This window comes from Staurois parvus, unplaced genomic scaffold (genome assembly GCF_062004578.1).
Source record: "Staurois parvus isolate SC_StPar_1 unplaced genomic scaffold, SC_StPar_1.0 ptg000340l, whole genome shotgun sequence".
Lineage (NCBI taxonomy): Eukaryota > Metazoa > Chordata > Amphibia > Anura > Ranidae > Staurois > Staurois parvus.
In genome coordinates, this window is record NW_028318136.1 from 3,015,857 (window position 1) to 3,035,722 (window position 19,866).

Below are 19,866 nucleotides of genomic sequence, written 5' to 3' on the forward strand. Positions count from 1 at the left end.
ATGTCAATGTACAATATATATGTAAAGCGCTGTGAAATTTATGGCGCTATATACAGTGGCGTCCCTAGGCAGGTGCAGAGGGTGAGCGCCTCACCGGGTGACACCTATCGCACGGGGTGACACCGGACCCTCTCCATGAGCTCCACGAAAAGGAAAGTTTTAAAGCAAGCCGACAATCCTCGCAAGATGGATCAGATCTGCAGATTGAGCATAATGGATCAGAGTCCGATCCATTATGCTCCCCAATCCGCAGATCCGATCCATCTTGCGGGGATCGTTGGCTTGCTTTAAAACTTTCCTTTTCATGGAGCTTGAGGAGAGATCAGTTAACCCCATATAGGTTGCAAGACGACGATCTCCGCAGGATGGATCAGATCTGCGGATTGGGGAGCAGGATGGATCAGATCTGCGGATTGGGGAGCATAATGGATCGGACTCCGATCCATTATGCTCAATCCGCAGATCCGATCCATCCTGCGGGGACCGTGGGAGAGGTGACACCAAGTGTTACAGCACCGGGTGACACCAACCCTAGGGACGCCCCTGGCTATATAAGTACCTGAAATAAATAGAACAAAATAAGACTTGAGTATGGTCATTCCCTCTGATTAGAACGTCATAAATGAACAGGACTCCACTCTAGTAGTTTTAGTGGAGGGGGTGTGTATATACGCAAAGAAATTAGATGTATGTTTTATTAGGTTAAAGTGGTCGTAAACCTCAGACATATGAACAAAGCATATCGCTCTATAGTGTGTACTTGTCTCAATTAAGAGCAGTAAGTGTCATTTCTGTCTGCTGCTTTGTTCCTCTCCTATCAGCAGGAATAATTTTTGACAGGTTTTCCTGACAGCAAGAGAAAAATGGTGACGGGGAGGGACCACCAGCAGATTGCCAGCCTCAGCTTTGTTCCTGTGAGTTGTGTGTGGAAGAGAGTGTGTCTCTTCCCTCCAATCAGCTCTCAGAACTCTCCTCACTGAGCTCTGCAAAGTGTAACTTCAGCTCTCCACCCCCTTTTATTCTGAACTCTCAAGCAAGCTTTAAAAATCCAATACTTTGAACGGCTGTAGAGAGAAGAAGGCTGCAGATAGACAGATACAACTAATGTAGGAGGATTTGTTTCATCTCTGTGTATCACCTGAGGCCAGTTACTTCACTGGGTATATGTAAGGCTTTACAACCACTTTAGTGTTATCAGCAGCTTTGCATTGCAAAGAAAACCTGTCATAAGAAAAAAATAGCTAATCATTTGTGACCACTTTCTACAAACGCTGGTTGCCAGACTGTCAAGCTGACCGGCTTTCAGAGTCATTGATAGAAAACTGCAAAGTAGGCAGTCAGTGAAGTTGGGACTTATTTGGAGGAACCATCTCCCCTTTCTGTTCAGTTGTCCCTCTTTTTTGGTCTGATGTATAGATCTCTATACACTTACAGACCACTTTATTAGGTACACCTGTTCAATTGCTTGGTAACACAAATTGCTAATCAGCCAATCACATGTTAGGAACTTAATGCATTTAGGCATCTAGATGTGGTGAAGACAACTTGCTGGAGTTTAACCCGAGCATCAGAATGGGGAATAAAGGGGATTTAAGTGACTTTGAATGTGGCATGGTTGTTGGTGTCAGACAGGCTGGTCTAAGTATTTCAAAAGCTGCTGATCTACTGGAATTTTCACGCACAACCATCTCTAGGGTTTACAGAGAATGGTCCAGAAAAGTGAAAATATCCAGCGAGCGGCAGTTGTGTGGACAAAAATGCCTTGTTGATGTCAAGGGAGAATGGGCAGACTGGTTGCTGCGACTTTCAGATGGTAGAGTCAGAATTTGTCGTAAAAACAAGTATGACCGGCTTTCAGAGTCATTGATAGAAAACTGCAAAGTAGGCAGTCAGTGAAGTTGGGACTTATTTGGAGGAACCATCTCCCCTTTCTGTTCAGTTGTCCCTCTTTTTTGGTCTGATGTATAGATCTCTATACACTTACAGACCACTTTATTAGGTACACCTGTTCAATTGCTTGGTAACACAAATTGCTAATCAGCCAATCACATGTTAGGAACTTAATGCATTTAGGCATCTAGATGTGGTGAAGACAACTTGCTGGAGTTTAACCCGAGCATCAGAATGGGGAATAAAGGGGATTTAAGTGACTTTGAATGTGGCATGGTTGTTGGTGTCAGACAGGCTGGTCTAAGTATTTCAAAAGCTGCTGATCTACTGGAATTTTCACGCACAACCATCTCTAGGGTTTACAGAGAATGGTCCAGAAAAGTGAAAATATCCAGCGAGCGGCAGTTGTGTGGACAAAAATGCCTTGTTGATGTCAAGGGAGAATGGGCAGACTGGTTGCTGCGACTTTCAGATGGTAGAGTCAGAATTTGTCGTAAAAACAACATGAAAGCATAGATCCATCCTGCCTTGTATCAATGGTTCAGGCTGGTGGTGGGAGTGTAATGTGGGGGATATTTTCTTGGCACTAGCAAGGTGTACCTAATTAAGTGGCTGCTGAATATAATGCCCCGTACACATGATAAGAAAATCGTACGAAACATTTTGCGGAACCACTGATCAAATGATTTCTCTTCGTTGATGAGCAGGATGTTTTAACCGATAATGATATTGTGAACAAAAAAATCCGGTTGAAAAATGTTGTTGTTTCGCATATGAACGACCGATCTTCTATGCGATGGTATGACGGTCATACGAAAAAAATCTATCAAGCGATATCATGCATGAGCGGAAACAGAAGATGATCCGGATGTTTATGTCCAAGAAATCTTCGTAAACACAAACGAAAAATCCAAATGTTAAAAGTAGATTGTCCTAATGAGGTAATGAAACCAGAATTCTGCAGATTATATTTTATGTATCTCTATTTATGTATATAGGTCATGTAATAAACGATATTATACTCATTGCTGGTAATTGTTGTGTATATCGCGCTTTCTGGCTGGAAGGGCGTGGCTACAAGGTCACACGCACACCGCATCACTTCCACTTGTACCGAAGACATCAACACTATGTATTGCCCGACGAACGATTTTTTTAGATTGGTTACTGTGGGCCACAATTTCGACCAATGAACGAACGCCTCTCGGTGGTCGGATGACCGATCGGTCAATTTTTTTAATTGTGTATTCCCACCTTAAGCGTCTTACTATCATATCATTTTTATTTTACATTAAACATTTTATCCAACCTCTAATTTACTGCAAGGTCACTATAAAGAAAAAATAGTTATGAAAAAAGCATTTACTGATCATTGTTTGGACATCAGTTCTTCGTGGTTCGTGTAAGTCCTCATACACACGGGACATTTTGATAACGCTGGTAATGTTAGCTGTGTAAAGTCACATTAAAAACTTGAGTTTTTCAGCTTTTTTTAGTGTTTTTGCATTAATGTTTAGCGGCATTTTGCTGCGATTAGCGGCGTTTTTCTGCATTTGCGTTTTTTTGACTAGCTAAAAAACCCTCTAGAAACCCACTAGTCCTGGGTTTTTATCCAGCCAAAAAATGTTGATTACAGTTTATGTGTGCATGGACACATAGGATAACATGCTGGGGGTTTACTAGCTGTAGAAAAAAACGTCAAAAGCCAAAAACAGCCGCTGTAAAAACGTCCATTGTGCATGAGGACTAATGCAGGCCATAGACGGTTGGTTTTTTGGCCGAAAAATTAAAAATCTGTTGTTCTGTTGCCACCAATGCTTCCGAAAGTCAGCCATTTTTCGTAAATTTTCCAGCATGACTGATAAAAGAAATGAGGAGGAACCGCGAAAATCGGCCGACGACATTACCCCACTAACTTTTTTAATGCAAAATTGCTCAGCGTAAAAGCAGCCTATTGACCCAAAAAGGTGCTGAAAATAAATTCATATTCATTTAAATTCATGATATTAATGACACAGTCAAATATAATACAATTTTATATATATATATATATATATATATATATAAATTACACTGTTCAACAGGTAAAAAGTTTTGGGCATAAAATTAGCTAATCTTACATAATTTTGGGGTGCTGAAAACGAAAATGACCCTAAAAAATGTTGATTGGCTCTAGTTTCCATGATATATTCACCCATCTAATGACGTAAGCCATTCAAAATTATGATGCAACTTCAGCTGCATATTGCGCAATTGATACTGGTGACCAATAGAAAATTGCATGTATACTGAGATGATGCAATATTAGCCTTTAATTGCATCACTTCACTGCATAAAAGCTGCAGTATCTGTAGCTGATTGTAGTTCGACAGCGTCTTTACATTTCGTTTTATGCTTATATAGGCTACTCAGTAATGCCTCGAACTTGTGTGAATAAAGCAGATAATTTCTGCTATATCTGCGGTGAAATAACTTTTGTCTCACAAAAAAGGAGGATAACAGGAATGATTAAGAAAGCCTACAACTTGTATTTTGGCTGCAAGATAGGAGACCAGGACAAGAGCTGGGCACCACATATATGCTGCAATTCTTGTGGGACGGCACTGGAGCAATGGTTGAATGGAAAAAAGGCATCTATGCCTTTCGCTGTGCCAATGATTTGGAGAGAGCCAACAGATCATGTTAGTAATTGTTACTTTTGTATGGTGCCTCCAATTGTAAAAGGGCTAAATAAGAAGAAAAAGTTATCTGTGCACTATCCAAATATTCCATCGGCAATACGTCCAGTTCCTCATGGAGAGGGGCTACCAATTCCTAAAGCACCAGAATCCTTCGTGGTTGAGTCAAGTGAGGAAGAACCTGAAGCGTGTAGTCACGTGCAGTTGTAAGAGATAGCCCTTTCCTCGAATACAAGAGAAAAGCCAAGAGAAGCAAAACCGACACAAACTGAAGACAAAACTAGTGAGAATCCTAAGTATTAAAATGATTCAACTTAGCTTATGGCTATAATTTTTCTTGGTAATCCTATGCAATATATTATGCCATTTAGGCTTTGTTATGTAGTCAATATCACTTGCTTTATATTTGTGGAAAGACATCTATCTATATAATTATTGTGCATTATGTAGTCATTACGCCTATAGTAGAAAACTTTCCGTTTACAGAAAAACTAGAGCCAATTGACAAATTTCACTGTTATAGTTGAACTCAGAATGTGAAATTCATTAAGAAATGGATCCTTTTGTTTCCAAAACTGGCAAAAAATAAAAATTTGTTGAACAGTGTTATATATACAAAAATTAAAAAAAAAATAATAGCATTTTTTATATATATTTATTTATTTCAGATACTTATATAGTGCTGTAAATTTACGCAGTGCTTTACATCTACATATTGTACATTCACATCAGTCCCTAACCCTCAAGAGGTGTACAATCTAAGGTCCCTAACTCACATTCATACATACATATACTAGGGACAATTTAGACAGGAGCCAATTAACCTACCTGCATGTCTTTGGAGTGTGGGAGGAAACTGGAGTACCCGGAGCAAACCCACGCAGGCACAGGGAGAACATGCAAACTCCAGGCAGGTGGTGCCGTGGTTGGGATTCGAACCATTGACCCTAGTACTGCCAGGCGGAAGTGCTAACTATATGTATATTATTATTATTATACAGTATTTATATAGCGCTAAAAGGTTTGCTCAGCGCTGTACATTATAGTGGGGGAGAGAACATCAGACAGTACAGTAACAAAACACGAGGGATTCAAGGGCCCTGCTCTTTCGAGCTTACAATCTAGGAGATATATCCCCACCATGGCGCCTCCTGCATGGAGTTTGCATGTTCTCCCTGTGCTTGCGTGGGTTTCCTCCGGGTGCTCCAGTTTCCTCCCACACTCCAAAGACATGCTGGTAGGTTAATTGGATCCTGTCTAAATTGGCCCTAAGATGTACAGTATATGTATGAATGTAAGTTAGGGACCTTAGATTGTACACCCCTTGAGGGTTAGGGATTGATGTGAATGTACAATATATATATATATATATATATATATTATATATATATATATATGTAAAGCGCTGCGTAAATTGACGGCACTATATAAGTACCTGAAATAAATAAATAAATAAATGTGTGTGTATATACAGTATATATATTAAAAAAACACAAATATATATATAGTTAGCACTTCCGCCTGGCAGTACTAGGGTCATTGGTTCGAATCTCAACCACGGCACCTCTTGGGTTTGCGGGATTCGGCCATCTGACTGGCTGAGCCACGATGACGTCACTCCCACACATGCGCCCCTGAACAGCACAAAGCTCTGAAGGAACAGCACAGGTACGCCTTTTCTTTTCAGTGTGTCTGTGACATCACCGGCTGCTGCTCGATGGAATATCTCCTAAACGGTTCACACTGTATCATACGCTTAACTGTAGCTACACAAATCACAAAAACTAGTTTACTACAACTACAACTTTAAGCCCGTGTGCATGGAACCTAAAAATTATAATGTAGTGTAAGTGTAGGGCAGCACAGTGGCTAAGTGGTTAGCACTTCCACCTGGCAGTACTAGGGTCGTTGGTTCGAATCCCAGCCACAGCACCTCCTGCCTGGAGCTTGCATGTCCTCCCTGTGCCTGTGTGGGTTTCCTCCGGGTACTCTGGTTTCCTCCCACACTCCAAAGACATGCTGGTAGGCTAATTGGCTCCTGTCTAAATTGGCCCTAGTATATGTGTGTATGAATGTAAGTTAGGGACCTTAGATTGTACACCCCTTGAGGGTTAGGGACTGATGTGAATGTACAATATATATGTAAAGTGCTACGTAACTTGACAGCGCTATATAAGTACCTGAAATAAATAAAAAAGAAAAGAAAACAGTGCAAATATCAGCCGATTATTCTTTCGGCCGATAAACGAACCGTCTGTGGCCTGCATAACTGGGAGACAAATCTGAGAACGTTAGGAAGGTTGAATTTGTTCCTGGCCAGTGAATAAAAAACTCTTGAGCCATAGGATTAGCATACAGCCAGGTAGCTAGCATTTTTTATTAGGTGGCCAATAATATCCGGCCTTCGTATTTCCCTTGTGACGGGTTTCCTAAGCTTTTATTTTTATCTCAGCAGAAGAAAATCTTGGCCTATATAAATGAAACCTTTTTTTATTTTTCCTTCATTTCTAGATTATACGTTCAGGAGGCCATTTCTAACGGTGCGATCATTTCGTCCGCTGGCAGATTCTCTATTAATGAACCATCCAACGTGCAGCACATGGATTTAATGAGCCTTATTGTTTGTTTTCTCTTGAGTGAGCATCGGGAAGGTGTGAAAAAGCGTTAACTAGGCGATCACAGCCGCTGTTAAAAATAAAATTCCCCACATACTGGTGGAAGAAAACCATGAGGGAAGATCTTGAGCATCTCCAGAATGGTGGAGGGAAAGAGATATATATCTCCTGTGTTCTGGAAGCCGTGATAGAACGCAGCCCCCACCCCATGAAAGACATAGAGTACATGACTGTGTCAGTGAGAAATGAGGGGGGGGGATGCTGAGGGGGGTCAAAAAAAGTTCACTCTTTACAGAAAAATGCAGCTTCTTCTGTGTAAAAGGATCCTGTATGGGAAGGGGGGGTGGGCTACAGAGGGGTCTGACCACCACATGTCTGGATAGCATCTCTCTGTATGAACCGGGGAAGGAGGCGAAGGGTTAAAGCATGAAATCTGACAAGGAAGGCCGGGGTAGGGTGGGGGGGTTACAGGGAGTACACCATGCTTCCCCCTACTATTTCGTATTGTGAGGGTGACATTATATGTGATTAAATGCTTACTCTGGCCTGGAGTGAGTAATGACAGTGTTGAGGAGACAGATGTGACCTCTAAAGCCTATGTTACCAATGCACTGAAAAAAAAAACCCCACACATTTATATATATATGTATATTTATTTATTTCAGGTACTTATATAGTGCCGTCAATTTACGCAGCGCTTTACATATGTATTGTACATTCACATCAGTCCCTAACCCTCAAGGGCCGTACAATCTAAGATCCCTAACTCACATTCATATACAAGGGCCAATTTAGGCAGGATCCAATTAACCTACTAGCAGGGGCGGGCTGACCATTTGGAGACTCGGGCACTGCCCGAGGGCCCGGGGTCAGCAGGGGGCCCGTGAGATGCCCCTGGTACCTTTTTCATAGGCTTTTTTGAGTTTGGGCAAGGACACAGGGGCCCCATAATCCCCTATTGCCTGGGGGCCCCATGAGTTGTCAGTCCGCCCCTGCCTACTAGCATGTCCTTGGAATGTGAGAGGAAACTGGAGGACCCGGAGGAAACCCACGCAGACACAGGGAGAACATGCCAACTCCAGGCAGGAGGTGCTGTGGCTGGGATTGCGAACCAACGACCCTAGTACTGCAAGGCGGAAGTGCTAACCATTTATATATAGGAATGAAAAAAACATTTCTTAGCAATAGAAACCTAATTCAAACTCGTTTCCAATATTATGGTAAAAAACAAAGGCCTTGTGCATTTGCAGTCAAGGTGCCTCCTACTGCTATCTCTTGGGCTGGCCATACATGGGTGGAATTCCAAGAGATTTTTCTGCCCAAAATTGTAATTTGAAATCGTTGACCATTACTGAGGCTGCAGCAATGACCAATTTTTGTGCAACCATTGAATTTGATCGGGCATGTCGGAAATTTTCTGAAAAACAAATTTCTAATTGTTGATGGGAGAATTGTACAAGAAATATAATCGAAAAAGAAATGTATTTATTTCAGGTACTTATATAGTGCCGTCAATTTACGCAGTGCTTTACATATATATTGTACATTCACATCAGTCCCTAACCCTCAAGGGGCGTACAATCTAAGGTCCCTAACTTACATTCATACATATACATACTAGGGACAATTTGGACAGGAACCAATTCACCTACCATCATGTCTTTGCTGTACATGAGCTGTGACCTGAGACGGAAAGAAGATTCTCGGCCACAAAATTTCTTTTCCAAAACAACAGGAGGTGAAATTGAAGGCTTGGTTGGACGAATTTCTAAAACAGTGATGGCACCATTGGTTTCAAAACACACATTTTTGATTTTCAACAAATTGGAATTTGACCCATGTATGGCCTTGATGAATGAGATTGATTTACTAGGTCTGCAGATTGCAAAATCTGGTGCAGCTGTGCATGGTAGCCAATCAGATTCTAAGGCTGGCCATACATTATACAATTTTCTTGAGATTTTTGCTTTAGATTTACCATAAACCATATAATATGAGGTCAAACCTAACAACACTTTCAATTGTATCCAATTAGGCAGGCTCTTGCACTACATAGTTGAAGGTAAATCTAAAGGAAATTTGGCAGAAACTGGACAGAAAATTGTATAGTGTACGGCCAGCATAAAGGTGGGAATACACGATTAGAAAATCAACCGACCGACAACCGAGAGGCATTCATTCATTGCTCGAAATCGTGGCCCACATTAACCAATCTAAAAAAATCGTTCGTCAGGCAATATGTAGTGTTGACATCTTCTGTACAAGTGGAAGTGATGCGGTGTGCGTGTGACCTTGTAGCCACGCCCTTCCGGCCAGAACGAGCGATATACACGACAATTACCAGCAATGAGTATAATATCGTTTATTACATGACCTATATACAGAAATAGTGATACATAAAATATAATCTGCACAATTCTGGTTTCATCATCTCATTCGGCCAATCTACTTTTAACATTTGGATTTTTCGTTCGTGTTTACGAAGATTCCTTGGACATAAACATCCGGATCGTCTTCTGTTTCCGCCCATGTGTGATAGCACTTGACAGATTTTTTTCGTACGACTGTCATACCACCGCATAGAAAATCGGTCGTTCGTATGCGAAACGACAACATTTTTCACTGTTGTTCAACCGGATTTTTTCCTTCACAATATCGTTATCGGTGTTAAAACATCCTGCTCATCAACGAAGAGAAAATCGTTCAATCAGTGGTTCCGCTAAATTTTTCATACAATTTTCTTATCGTGTGTATTGGGCATTGGGCTGGCCATAGATTATACAATTTTCTGCCCAGTTTCCTTTAGATTTACCTTCAACTATAAAGTGCAAGAGCCTGCCTAATTGGATACAATTGAAAGTGTTGTTAGGTTTGACCTCATATTATATGGTTTTTGGTAAATCTAAAGCAAAATTCTCAAGAAAATTGTATAACGTATGGCCAGCCTAACATCAGCTTGTTTAATTAAGCTTTGACAATAAAACCTGGAAGCTGATTGGTTTCTAGGCACCAGATTTGCACTCTCCAATTTTAGTAAATCAACCCCATTGCATCCTACAGATTAGAATGAGACCTTTGTTTTTATTGACATGTTTGATAGTTATAATTTGGTATCTTTTGTTAGCTGAACACCTAGAAACGTTTTTTTTTTGCATATGGTTAATGCCCTACATCACTGTGCATCTCCCTAGTTGGCTGTAAATTGACTGAGGCTCATTTAGCCTTTTTTTATAAATAAAAATGGGTTACATTGGCCCTACCAATAAAAGCCACCAATCCCATAAATCACTAAGACACATGTCAGAATAAGCTGACATCACCAAATTGCATTATTATGCATGCCATGAATACAAAATTACTACTCTGAGCTCTATAATGTCACTTATAGGCAAGCAAAGATGACATGGTGGCAATATGGGTTTTTACATCATTGAAGACTGCAGAGATTCTAAGGTTTTCCATCAGACAAGGAGGAGAAAGAAGAAAGATAACAGAGCCTGCTTATGTAATAAACCAAATATTATTATATTTATTATTATATTATTTTTTTATTATTATTATTATTATTATTATTATTATTATATTATTATTATTATTATATTATTGTATTATTATTATATTATTATTTTTTTTATTATTATTATTATTATTGTATTTTTTTATTATTATTATATTATTATTATTTTTTTATTTTTTTATTATTATTATAATACAGGATTTATATAGCGCCAACAGTTTGCAAAATGAAGGTAGACATAACAGTTACAATACAAGAGGAAACAGAAGGCCCTGCTCGTTAGAGCTTACAATCTAGGAAAATATTGTTACATCTATCAGCACAAAATAATTAAAAGCTATGTTTTTGATACAACACACTTTGTTACGATTCATTGCATATCACTTATTATTTTTACATGTATATCAAAAAGCTACAGGTTCTCTTTGAAATAAAGGAGCTTAGCACCTGACATGTTTTGATCCCAGGTTGGTGTTTCAATAGATCCTCTACCTGTAGACAAATAGGGCTCAACAGAACTGGGTGCCACGTCCTTTCATGGCATTCTTGTGGAACGAAGGTTGCTTTTTACATATTATTTATTTATTTCAGGTACATATATAACACCATCAATTTATGCAGCACTTTACATATGTATTGTACATTCACATCAGTCCCTAACCCTCAAGGGGTGTACAATCTAAGGTCCCTAACCCACATTCATATACAAGGGCTAATATAGACAGGATCCAATTAACCTACCAGCATGTCTTTGGAGTGTGGGAGGAAACTGGAGTACCCAGTGGAAACCCATGCAGGCATAGGGAGAACATGCAAACTCCAGGCAGGAGGTGCTGTTGCTGGGATTTGAACCAACGACCCTAGTACTGCCAGGCGGAAGTGCTAACCACTTAGCCACTGTGCTGCCCTACACTTACACTACATTATCACTTTTAGGCTCCATGCACACAGGCTTAAAGCTGTAGTAAACTAGTTTTTGTGATTTGTGTAGCTACGGTTAAGTGTATGATACAGCGTGAACCGTTTAGGAGATATTCCATCGAGCAGCAGCCGGTGATGTCACAGGCACACTGAAAAGAAAAGGCGTACCCGTGCTGTTGCTTCAGAGCTTTGAGCTGTTCATGGGTGCATGTGTGGGAGTGACGTCATCGTGGCTCAGCCAGTCAGATGGCCGGAGCCCGCAAACCCAGGAGGAAGACCAGGACCCTGCATTCACTATATCTGGTCTCCTACAGTAAACGCAACACGGAAATGCAATTATTTTAGTAAATATAAATTGTTAAATACCTTTACTCATCAGTAGTTAGAGCAGTCTTGTGACTTCTATCAGTGTCCAGCTGAGCACTGGTTAAAGCTTGTAGGAGGAGTTTTCTTTCTGCTCTAAGAGGGTGTGAAACCCTCTTGTCCCTCTGTCTGGACAGTGCTGATTGTCCCTGTGCTGCTCACATGCACTCTCCCAGAAAAAAAAAAACCCTCTCTAGCAATACACACTAAACTGAGCATGTGCTACGGATTCAGTCTGTATCAGGTGGTCATCTCTTAGATTGTATTGTAAAGCGCTGAGCAAACTGTTGGCGCTATATAAATCCTGTATAATAATAATAATTTCAACAAGATGATGGGCGGAGAAGACAGGATCAAACAGCCTTTTCACACAATGCGGAGGAGTAACCCCTTACGTTCCACAGTGAGTATAACAAGCATGCTTTACTGCATATACAGACTGATGTTACTGTTGTGGGTTTAGTAACACTTTAAGGCAAGTTTTTCATAATGTGCTAATATCCAATGCATACCAGCACGTTATGCTATTGCCTTGCAGGAGGACATTTTTTTTTAAGCTTTACTACCACTTTAAAAAAATGCTACTCCTAGAGGAGTTTAGCGTTTTGTCTATAGAAGCAACTGATGTTATCCTATGCATCTGTGCACATTAAGTAGTCTAGAGGTGTATTTTTAAGTTCAGCGTTTAGCCCCGGTTCACATATATGCGGCCGTGCGGGCCACATTTTGTACGGGCACAAGAGCCCATTCATTTGAACGGACTCCCGTGCCTGGTGACATGCAGGGAAGAAGTCGTTGCACTTCTTCTGAAAACGCAGCCGCATGGGAACCTCGGTTCCCAGTGCGGTTGCGATTTCCAGTGTGGGCGGATTGCCATTAGAATTAATGGCACCCGCCCACAGTTCCACACTTCTCTGTGCGGGTGGTGCGGCTGCACTGATTTTCGTGCGGATCCGCAGCGGCACCACCCGCACAGATGTGAACCTAGCCTTAAAGTAAGAATAAAAACCCTTCTGTTTTGCATTTTTGAGAGCATTTTTTTGGCAGAAATAAACGCTAAACACTCCTAAATGCTTGTACAAAAAAGGCTCAAAAATCAGCATTTTTTTTTTCTGCCAAGAGCACTGACAGTTTTTTAAGCCAGTGTGCATGCAGCCTAAATATACACTGAGATGTTGGTCAGGAAAAATGGATATATTGTATATTTAAATGCAGACGTATTAGACTGCTATTTGTATTTACCGTAGACCTGCATGTGCTCCTTCTTTGCGGCATAGCCTGTTATACACCAGCTGGATATATTTTTTAAAATTTGCTATTTATGTATGAAAAAAAATAAATATATTCACCTTTAACGCTATTTCTCTAAATTGAAAGAAAGAACAGAACAATTACATAGTCAGATCCTTGACTTTGATGTACAAGCTACCAATACAACAGCATGTGCTAGGCTGGCCTGTATTTGCAGAAAACAGCCGGTATTAAAGGAATCCACCAAAGGCCTTCGAACTGCTTTAATTGCTGGATTCTCTCCATACAGGATCAGATTATTTTAGGAAGCGAGAGATATTAGTTATATCAGGATATGGATGGATAGTGTATAAAATTTGTGGAGCACATGATGCTCATAGGGTCTTATTTTCATCCAGCGTGACACTGAACATACTGGGGTCCCCCAATGTAGGGGTCTCTGCCATCTTTATATTATGGTGTCCTACATGGAGGCACCATAGTGGAGACTGATTGTGATTGTGTTGTCAGTGCCCCCCAAGGACAGCGCAGGGTTAATGCTGCACCGTACAGACTGTGTACAAGATGCTCTTCGCTGTCTCCCGCCGTCAAATAAATCATCTTTATGGTTTAAACTGAATTAATGATTCCAATTTCCAACCAGCAAAAAAAATGTTCTCTTCTGCTCAGATCTAGACAACAGACTCAGATTAACCGCCCTGCCTCTTCTGGATTAATTACATTAAGCAACAAGTTTGTGGAAAGAAAAAATCCCAAGCATATTGTAAGCTTTTTAGTCGGATCCCCAAAACTGCAATGTGGGTATTCCAGGGGAGCAGAAAGGTAGAGGAATTGTCAGACCAAATTCACCTTTTGTCTTCTCCTGTTTACACAAACAGATTATCCACTCTTGTCACTTCCCCAGGTCTTGTGTATATAGAATGACTTCACAAAGGTTCACTGACCTCAGTGGGAGAAGATAGACCCTTAAAGGGCTACTCAGAATCCACATATTTAAGGTGGATATCTAAAGGGATTTTAGTAACATTGACGAAAGAATATATAAATCTTGGAGGAGATTATGCAAATAGAAGATTTTTAAAATGTAGGCAGTTTAGTGGGGAGTGCGGTCATAAAGCTACATTCTTGTCCATTATTTTCATCAATCGTCAACTTACGCAGCGCTTTATATATATATATATATATATATCAGGGGCGGACTGACATGGGGCCCCCGGGCAATAAGGGATCATTTTCATCAATCGTCAATTTACGCAGCGCTTTATATATATATATATATATATATATATATATATCAGGGGCAGACTGACATGGGGCCCCCGGGCAATAAGGGATCATGGGGCCCCCGTGTCCTCGCCCACACCCAAAAAAGCCTATAAAAAGGTACCAGGTGCATCTCATGGGGCCCCCTACTGACCCCGGGCCCTCGGGCAGCGCCCGAGTGTTCAAATGGTCAGTCCGCCCCTGATATATATATATATATATATACATGGGGCAGCACAGTGGTTTAATGGTTAACACTTCTGCCTGGCAGTACTAGGGTCATTGGTTCAAATCCCAGCCATGGCACCACCTGCCTGGAATTTGCATGTTCTCCCTGTGCCTGCATGGGTTTCATTCGGGTACTCCAGTTTCCTCCCACACTCCAAAGACATGCTGTTAGGTTAATTGGATTCTGTCTAAATTGGCCCTAGTATGTGTATGTATGAATGTAAAGTTAGGGACCTTAGGTTTTACACCCCTTGAGGGTTAGGGACTGATATGAAAGTACAATATATATATATGGCGCTACATAAATTGATGGTGCTAGATAAGTACCTGTAAGAAATAAATATATACATACATACACACATGGGGCAGCACAGAAGCTAAATGGTTAGCACTTCTTCCTGGCAGTACTAGAGTCATTGGTTTGAATCCCAGCCATGACACCACCTGCCTGGAGTTTGCATGTTCTCCCTGTGCCTGCATGGGTACTCTGGTTTCCTCCCACACTCCAAAGACATGCTGGTAGGTGAATTGGCTCCTGTCTACATTGGCCCTAGTATGTATGAATGTAAGTTGGGGACCTTAGATGGTATGCCCCTTGAGTGTTAGGGACTGATGTGAATGTACAATATATATGTAAAGCACTGTAAATTGACAATAATAATACACATATTCACATCAGTCCCTAACCCTCAAGGGGCTTACATTCTAAAGTCCCTACCCTACATTTATACATACACATACTAGGGCCAACTTAGACAGGATCCAATTAACCTACCAGCATGTCTTTGGAGTGTGGGAGGAAACCGGAGTACCCGGAGGAAGCCCACGCAAGCACAGGGAGAACATGCAGCCCATTGAACCCTTAGAAGAAAAGGACAATGTTAAAATAGTTAGCATCATTTCTCAATGTTTGCCATGTTATGTTTTTTATTATCAATGTGCTGCCATTTTCCCCCACAGTCCAAAAAACATACTGGCAAGTTAGAAGACTCTTAAATAAATTGGCCCTATTGTGGGGTTAAGTTACTAAACCTGGAGCACTCAGATTTTGGTACATCTGTGCATGGTAGCCAATCAGCTTCTAACTTCAGCTTTTCAATTAAGCTTTGACAAAACATCTGGGAGCTGATTGGTTCCTCTTCAGATCTGCACCAGATTTTGCACTCTCTAGTTTTAGTAAATCAACCCCTATGTGTTTAAGTACAACCAAGGTAAGGCCATTAGACTCTTAGCTCATTGTGGGCAAGTACAGATTTGAATGTTTCTATGTACCCTGTAGTGCTGAATGGTAAATTGATACGGTCAATAAACAATATATTTTTATTTATTTATTTATTACAGGTATTTAAATAGCATCGACAATTTACACAGCACTTTATCTATTGTACATTCCCATCAGTCCCTGCCCTCGAGGCACTTACACTCTGAGGTCCCTACTCCATGTGTATACATACACATACTGGGCTCAATTTAGACAGGTGCCATTAACCTAGTTGTGTCAATGTATCCTAATGTTTGGACAGCTTGGGTACCTTTACATCCATAGCTTAGAATATTTCTTAAAACGGTATGTTTTTGTTTAGTGACTCTTGAACCAGGCTTGTAGAAGCAATCAAACTTGAAAGAAGCTTTTTCATATGTTAAACACATCCACTATACTTCTCATCGGGGCTCTATCCTTAGGCTCTAATGTGTGGCACTGGCCTAACTCAACCTCCTCAACAGAGAAGTATAGAGTATCATCTGATGTTTTTGTGATCCAGATCCTAATGCTCAGAGGACACTGTGACAGCAGCGTTTATGCCATGCAAAGATTGTTACAGTAGCTGTCCTCAGCACCAGAAGCTCTGATATTTTGGGCATGTCATACAACTCTTCTGGAATAAACCGATTGTATGACAACCTGACTCTATGCAGGGAAGGAAGTCTTTGACGCCATTCAGGCAACCGCTCTACCTCTATCTTCCAGAGCAGAAATTATGAAATCCTGGATTTTACCATACAACTTGTTGGATTTTGCTATTAAAATACTAGTCAGACAACAAGATGGGAGCAATTGATATTATTGATTAAAATAAATAGTGTAGCGCTAATAATACTAACAAATTACGTGTTAAAATGCACAAACTCTATATACATCCCCTACATATATATATCCAAGGTGATAAATCAATACATAAATAATAAAATAGTTGTGTCATACGTGAATTCCCTCACGGGGAATATTTAGTGAAAAAAGTGACAAACACGTTCCTGTTTGCACATTGTGAAACAATATGTATACTGGTGCACAAAATTAGTAAACAAATAATCAATTCAAAAAGTCCAAAATGATATAATAATAGTAATACGATAATTTGTGATGATCCTCACACTTCACTCTTCATGCAAGAATATATAATGTGCCGTATACGTGGTACACACGGCCAATCCTTTACCAGCCAAAATACCCCCTCACCTCCTTCATTAGACCCCACAGGGTCAACACGCTTTGAGGATCAAGTGATCCTATCAGAATGGGTCCCTCTCAGGCTTTCCCCTCACGTCTCCAGCCTCCAACAGACTAACAGCCAGCTCCTCACAGGATCATGATAAGACACAAACAGAGACCCTCCATAGTGCAACCGGTTTTTATTGCATCAAATTTAAAACGACAATAAGTATTACACTCACATTTGCCCACGAGTTTTCCAGCTTTTTACCACATGCTATGGGTGTACTGCATGGGTGTACTCAACAGGGTGATCCAATATGGCCCCCACGCCGGAAATGACGTCACTGGAAGCTCCTCCTCACGTACCGACGCGTTGTGCCATGCCCACCTCGTGACTTCATCAGGAATTTTGGAATTGATATTATTGACTTTTAATTAATTGACTTTATTTTTGACTCTTTTTAAATACTGATCTTGTTCTAGCTTAATTTTGCTACCAATGTTGTATATGTTTTGGGCAACAGTACACCTCTAGACTACTTAATGTGCACAGACACATAGGATAACATTAGTTGCTTCTATAGACAAAACGCTAAACTCCTCTAGGAGTAGCATTTTTTTAAAGTGGTAGTAAAGCTTAAAAAAAAATGTCCTCCTGCAAGGCAATAGCATAATGTGCTGGTATGCATTGGATATTAGCACATTATGAAAAACTTGCCTTAAAGTGTTACTAAACCCACAACAGTAAAATCAGTTTGTATATGCAGTAAAGCGTGCTTGTTATACTCACTGTGGAACCTAAGGGGTTAATCCTCTGCATTGTGCAAAAAGGCTGTTTGATCCTGTCTTCTCTGCCCCTCATCTTGTTGAAATTATTATTATTATACAGGATTTATATAGCGCCAACAGTTTGCTCAACGCTTTACAATATAACGGGAGACAATACCGCAACAATACAGTTCAATACACGAGGGTTAGGAGGGCCCTGATCCTGGGAGCTTACCATCTAAGACATAGTTAAACCTATGGTATGTAAAATATGGGAGCTACCATTCCTGGCTTCCTTTCGTCAATACTACCTGCCTAGTTGTCTTTGGGTCCACCAATTGTTTGCGCCATTGACCTGAAATAAGCATGCAGCAGGTAAAGTTAGAACACCTGATAACTGTTTCAGGACAGAGACTTGGAAAGTGTTGAAGCCGGCTGATAAGTACATCAACCAGGTTACAAACAGTTTCAGAAGAAAGGTCAGCAAAGGCTCCATATTTTTTCTATGATGGGTTTCCTTTAAAGCTGCCTCTTGCGTTAGTTTTAGTTTTTTGCAATGTATAAAATAGGAGAGGCCCAGGCATCATCTGTGACACACATGTGAGGCCCGCAATTAACAAAACTTGAGAAGTGCCACTTTTTGGAATATCTACTTAGTATCCACACCAATTCCTGTCCCTGGAATATACAAAGTGGCTTCCTGCTTGCTAGTCCCCCAGTAAGCCAACAAACAACACTAAGGCCAATTTAGGCAGAAGCCACCTAACTGATCAGATTCCACTTATTCCATGAAAATTTCTGGCTGATATAAAAGCATCATCTTGCCATGAGCCAGATTTTTACCCATAAATGTCAACAGTGCAAGTATGAACAAATTCTACCTAGGAAGGGCAACAGTTTTTGCATGCTTAATGCCCAATGGCATTGAGCAATACCTTGATATTAAAACCACAATGCCAACATGATATTTATCCAAGAAACGTTTGTACAGAATTCTGAACTTTGTTGATTTCCCTCTTTACATAAAATAAAAAATAGAGATATAAAGATGTAAGCTCCTTTTGTGCAGGTCAATAATTCTCATTGTATTTTGTTACTTTAATCCTTCATGGAATTGCAGTAGCTACTTTTTGTATCTGTGTAAAAAAAAAACACATGAAAGGTTATAATATTGATCACAATAGCGCCATCATCTTCCATGACATAGTACGGAGTTTGTGTTACAAGACACAAGAGAAATAAAAAAGTGACATAAATCCCGTGTTTTATGTATTTCATTTAGTATCATTATATAGTTGTGATGGTTGGAATACATGTGCATATACATAAAGGTTTTTATAAATCGAATAAAACGGATTGGCACATTTTCTACAAAGATGACCCAGATGAGATTCCTTAGTGTTATGTCTACTCTCCGTAATGCTTTTCCTATAGCTATACAAGGCACTTCCATAGCTGGGACTTACTACAGGCTTGCATAAGCTTCCGTACCAGCAATTACAGACAACCAGCCCTTATAGAAAGGATATGGCACTTTAACTCCTTAATTACCAGAATTTAGGGAAAGTTCACTCTCTTTTAGGTAGGAAAATGAAAACACAAGGCGGTGGATTAAAAGATTATTTGTGCGTATTAATGTGTAGGATTTGCACAAATCCCATGTTTGGGATGTAGATTTTCCTCCCCTCCTCTCCCCTCTATCCATCTTCATAAGAGTTTATTTTTCCAAAGCAGCCTGACACTAATTGCCTTTGCAAATAAACTAATCAGTTAAATGTTTAACAGTTTGTTCTGAAAGAAGATCAGCTGAAAGGGGAAGACAGAATGAGGAAAATAAACTAAATCTCCTAAAGCCCCCCCTCCCCTCCTTCTCCCCAGCACATGGTGCAGGGATCTCACCCATATAAATAAAAGCTCCAGCCCATTAACCCTTTCAGC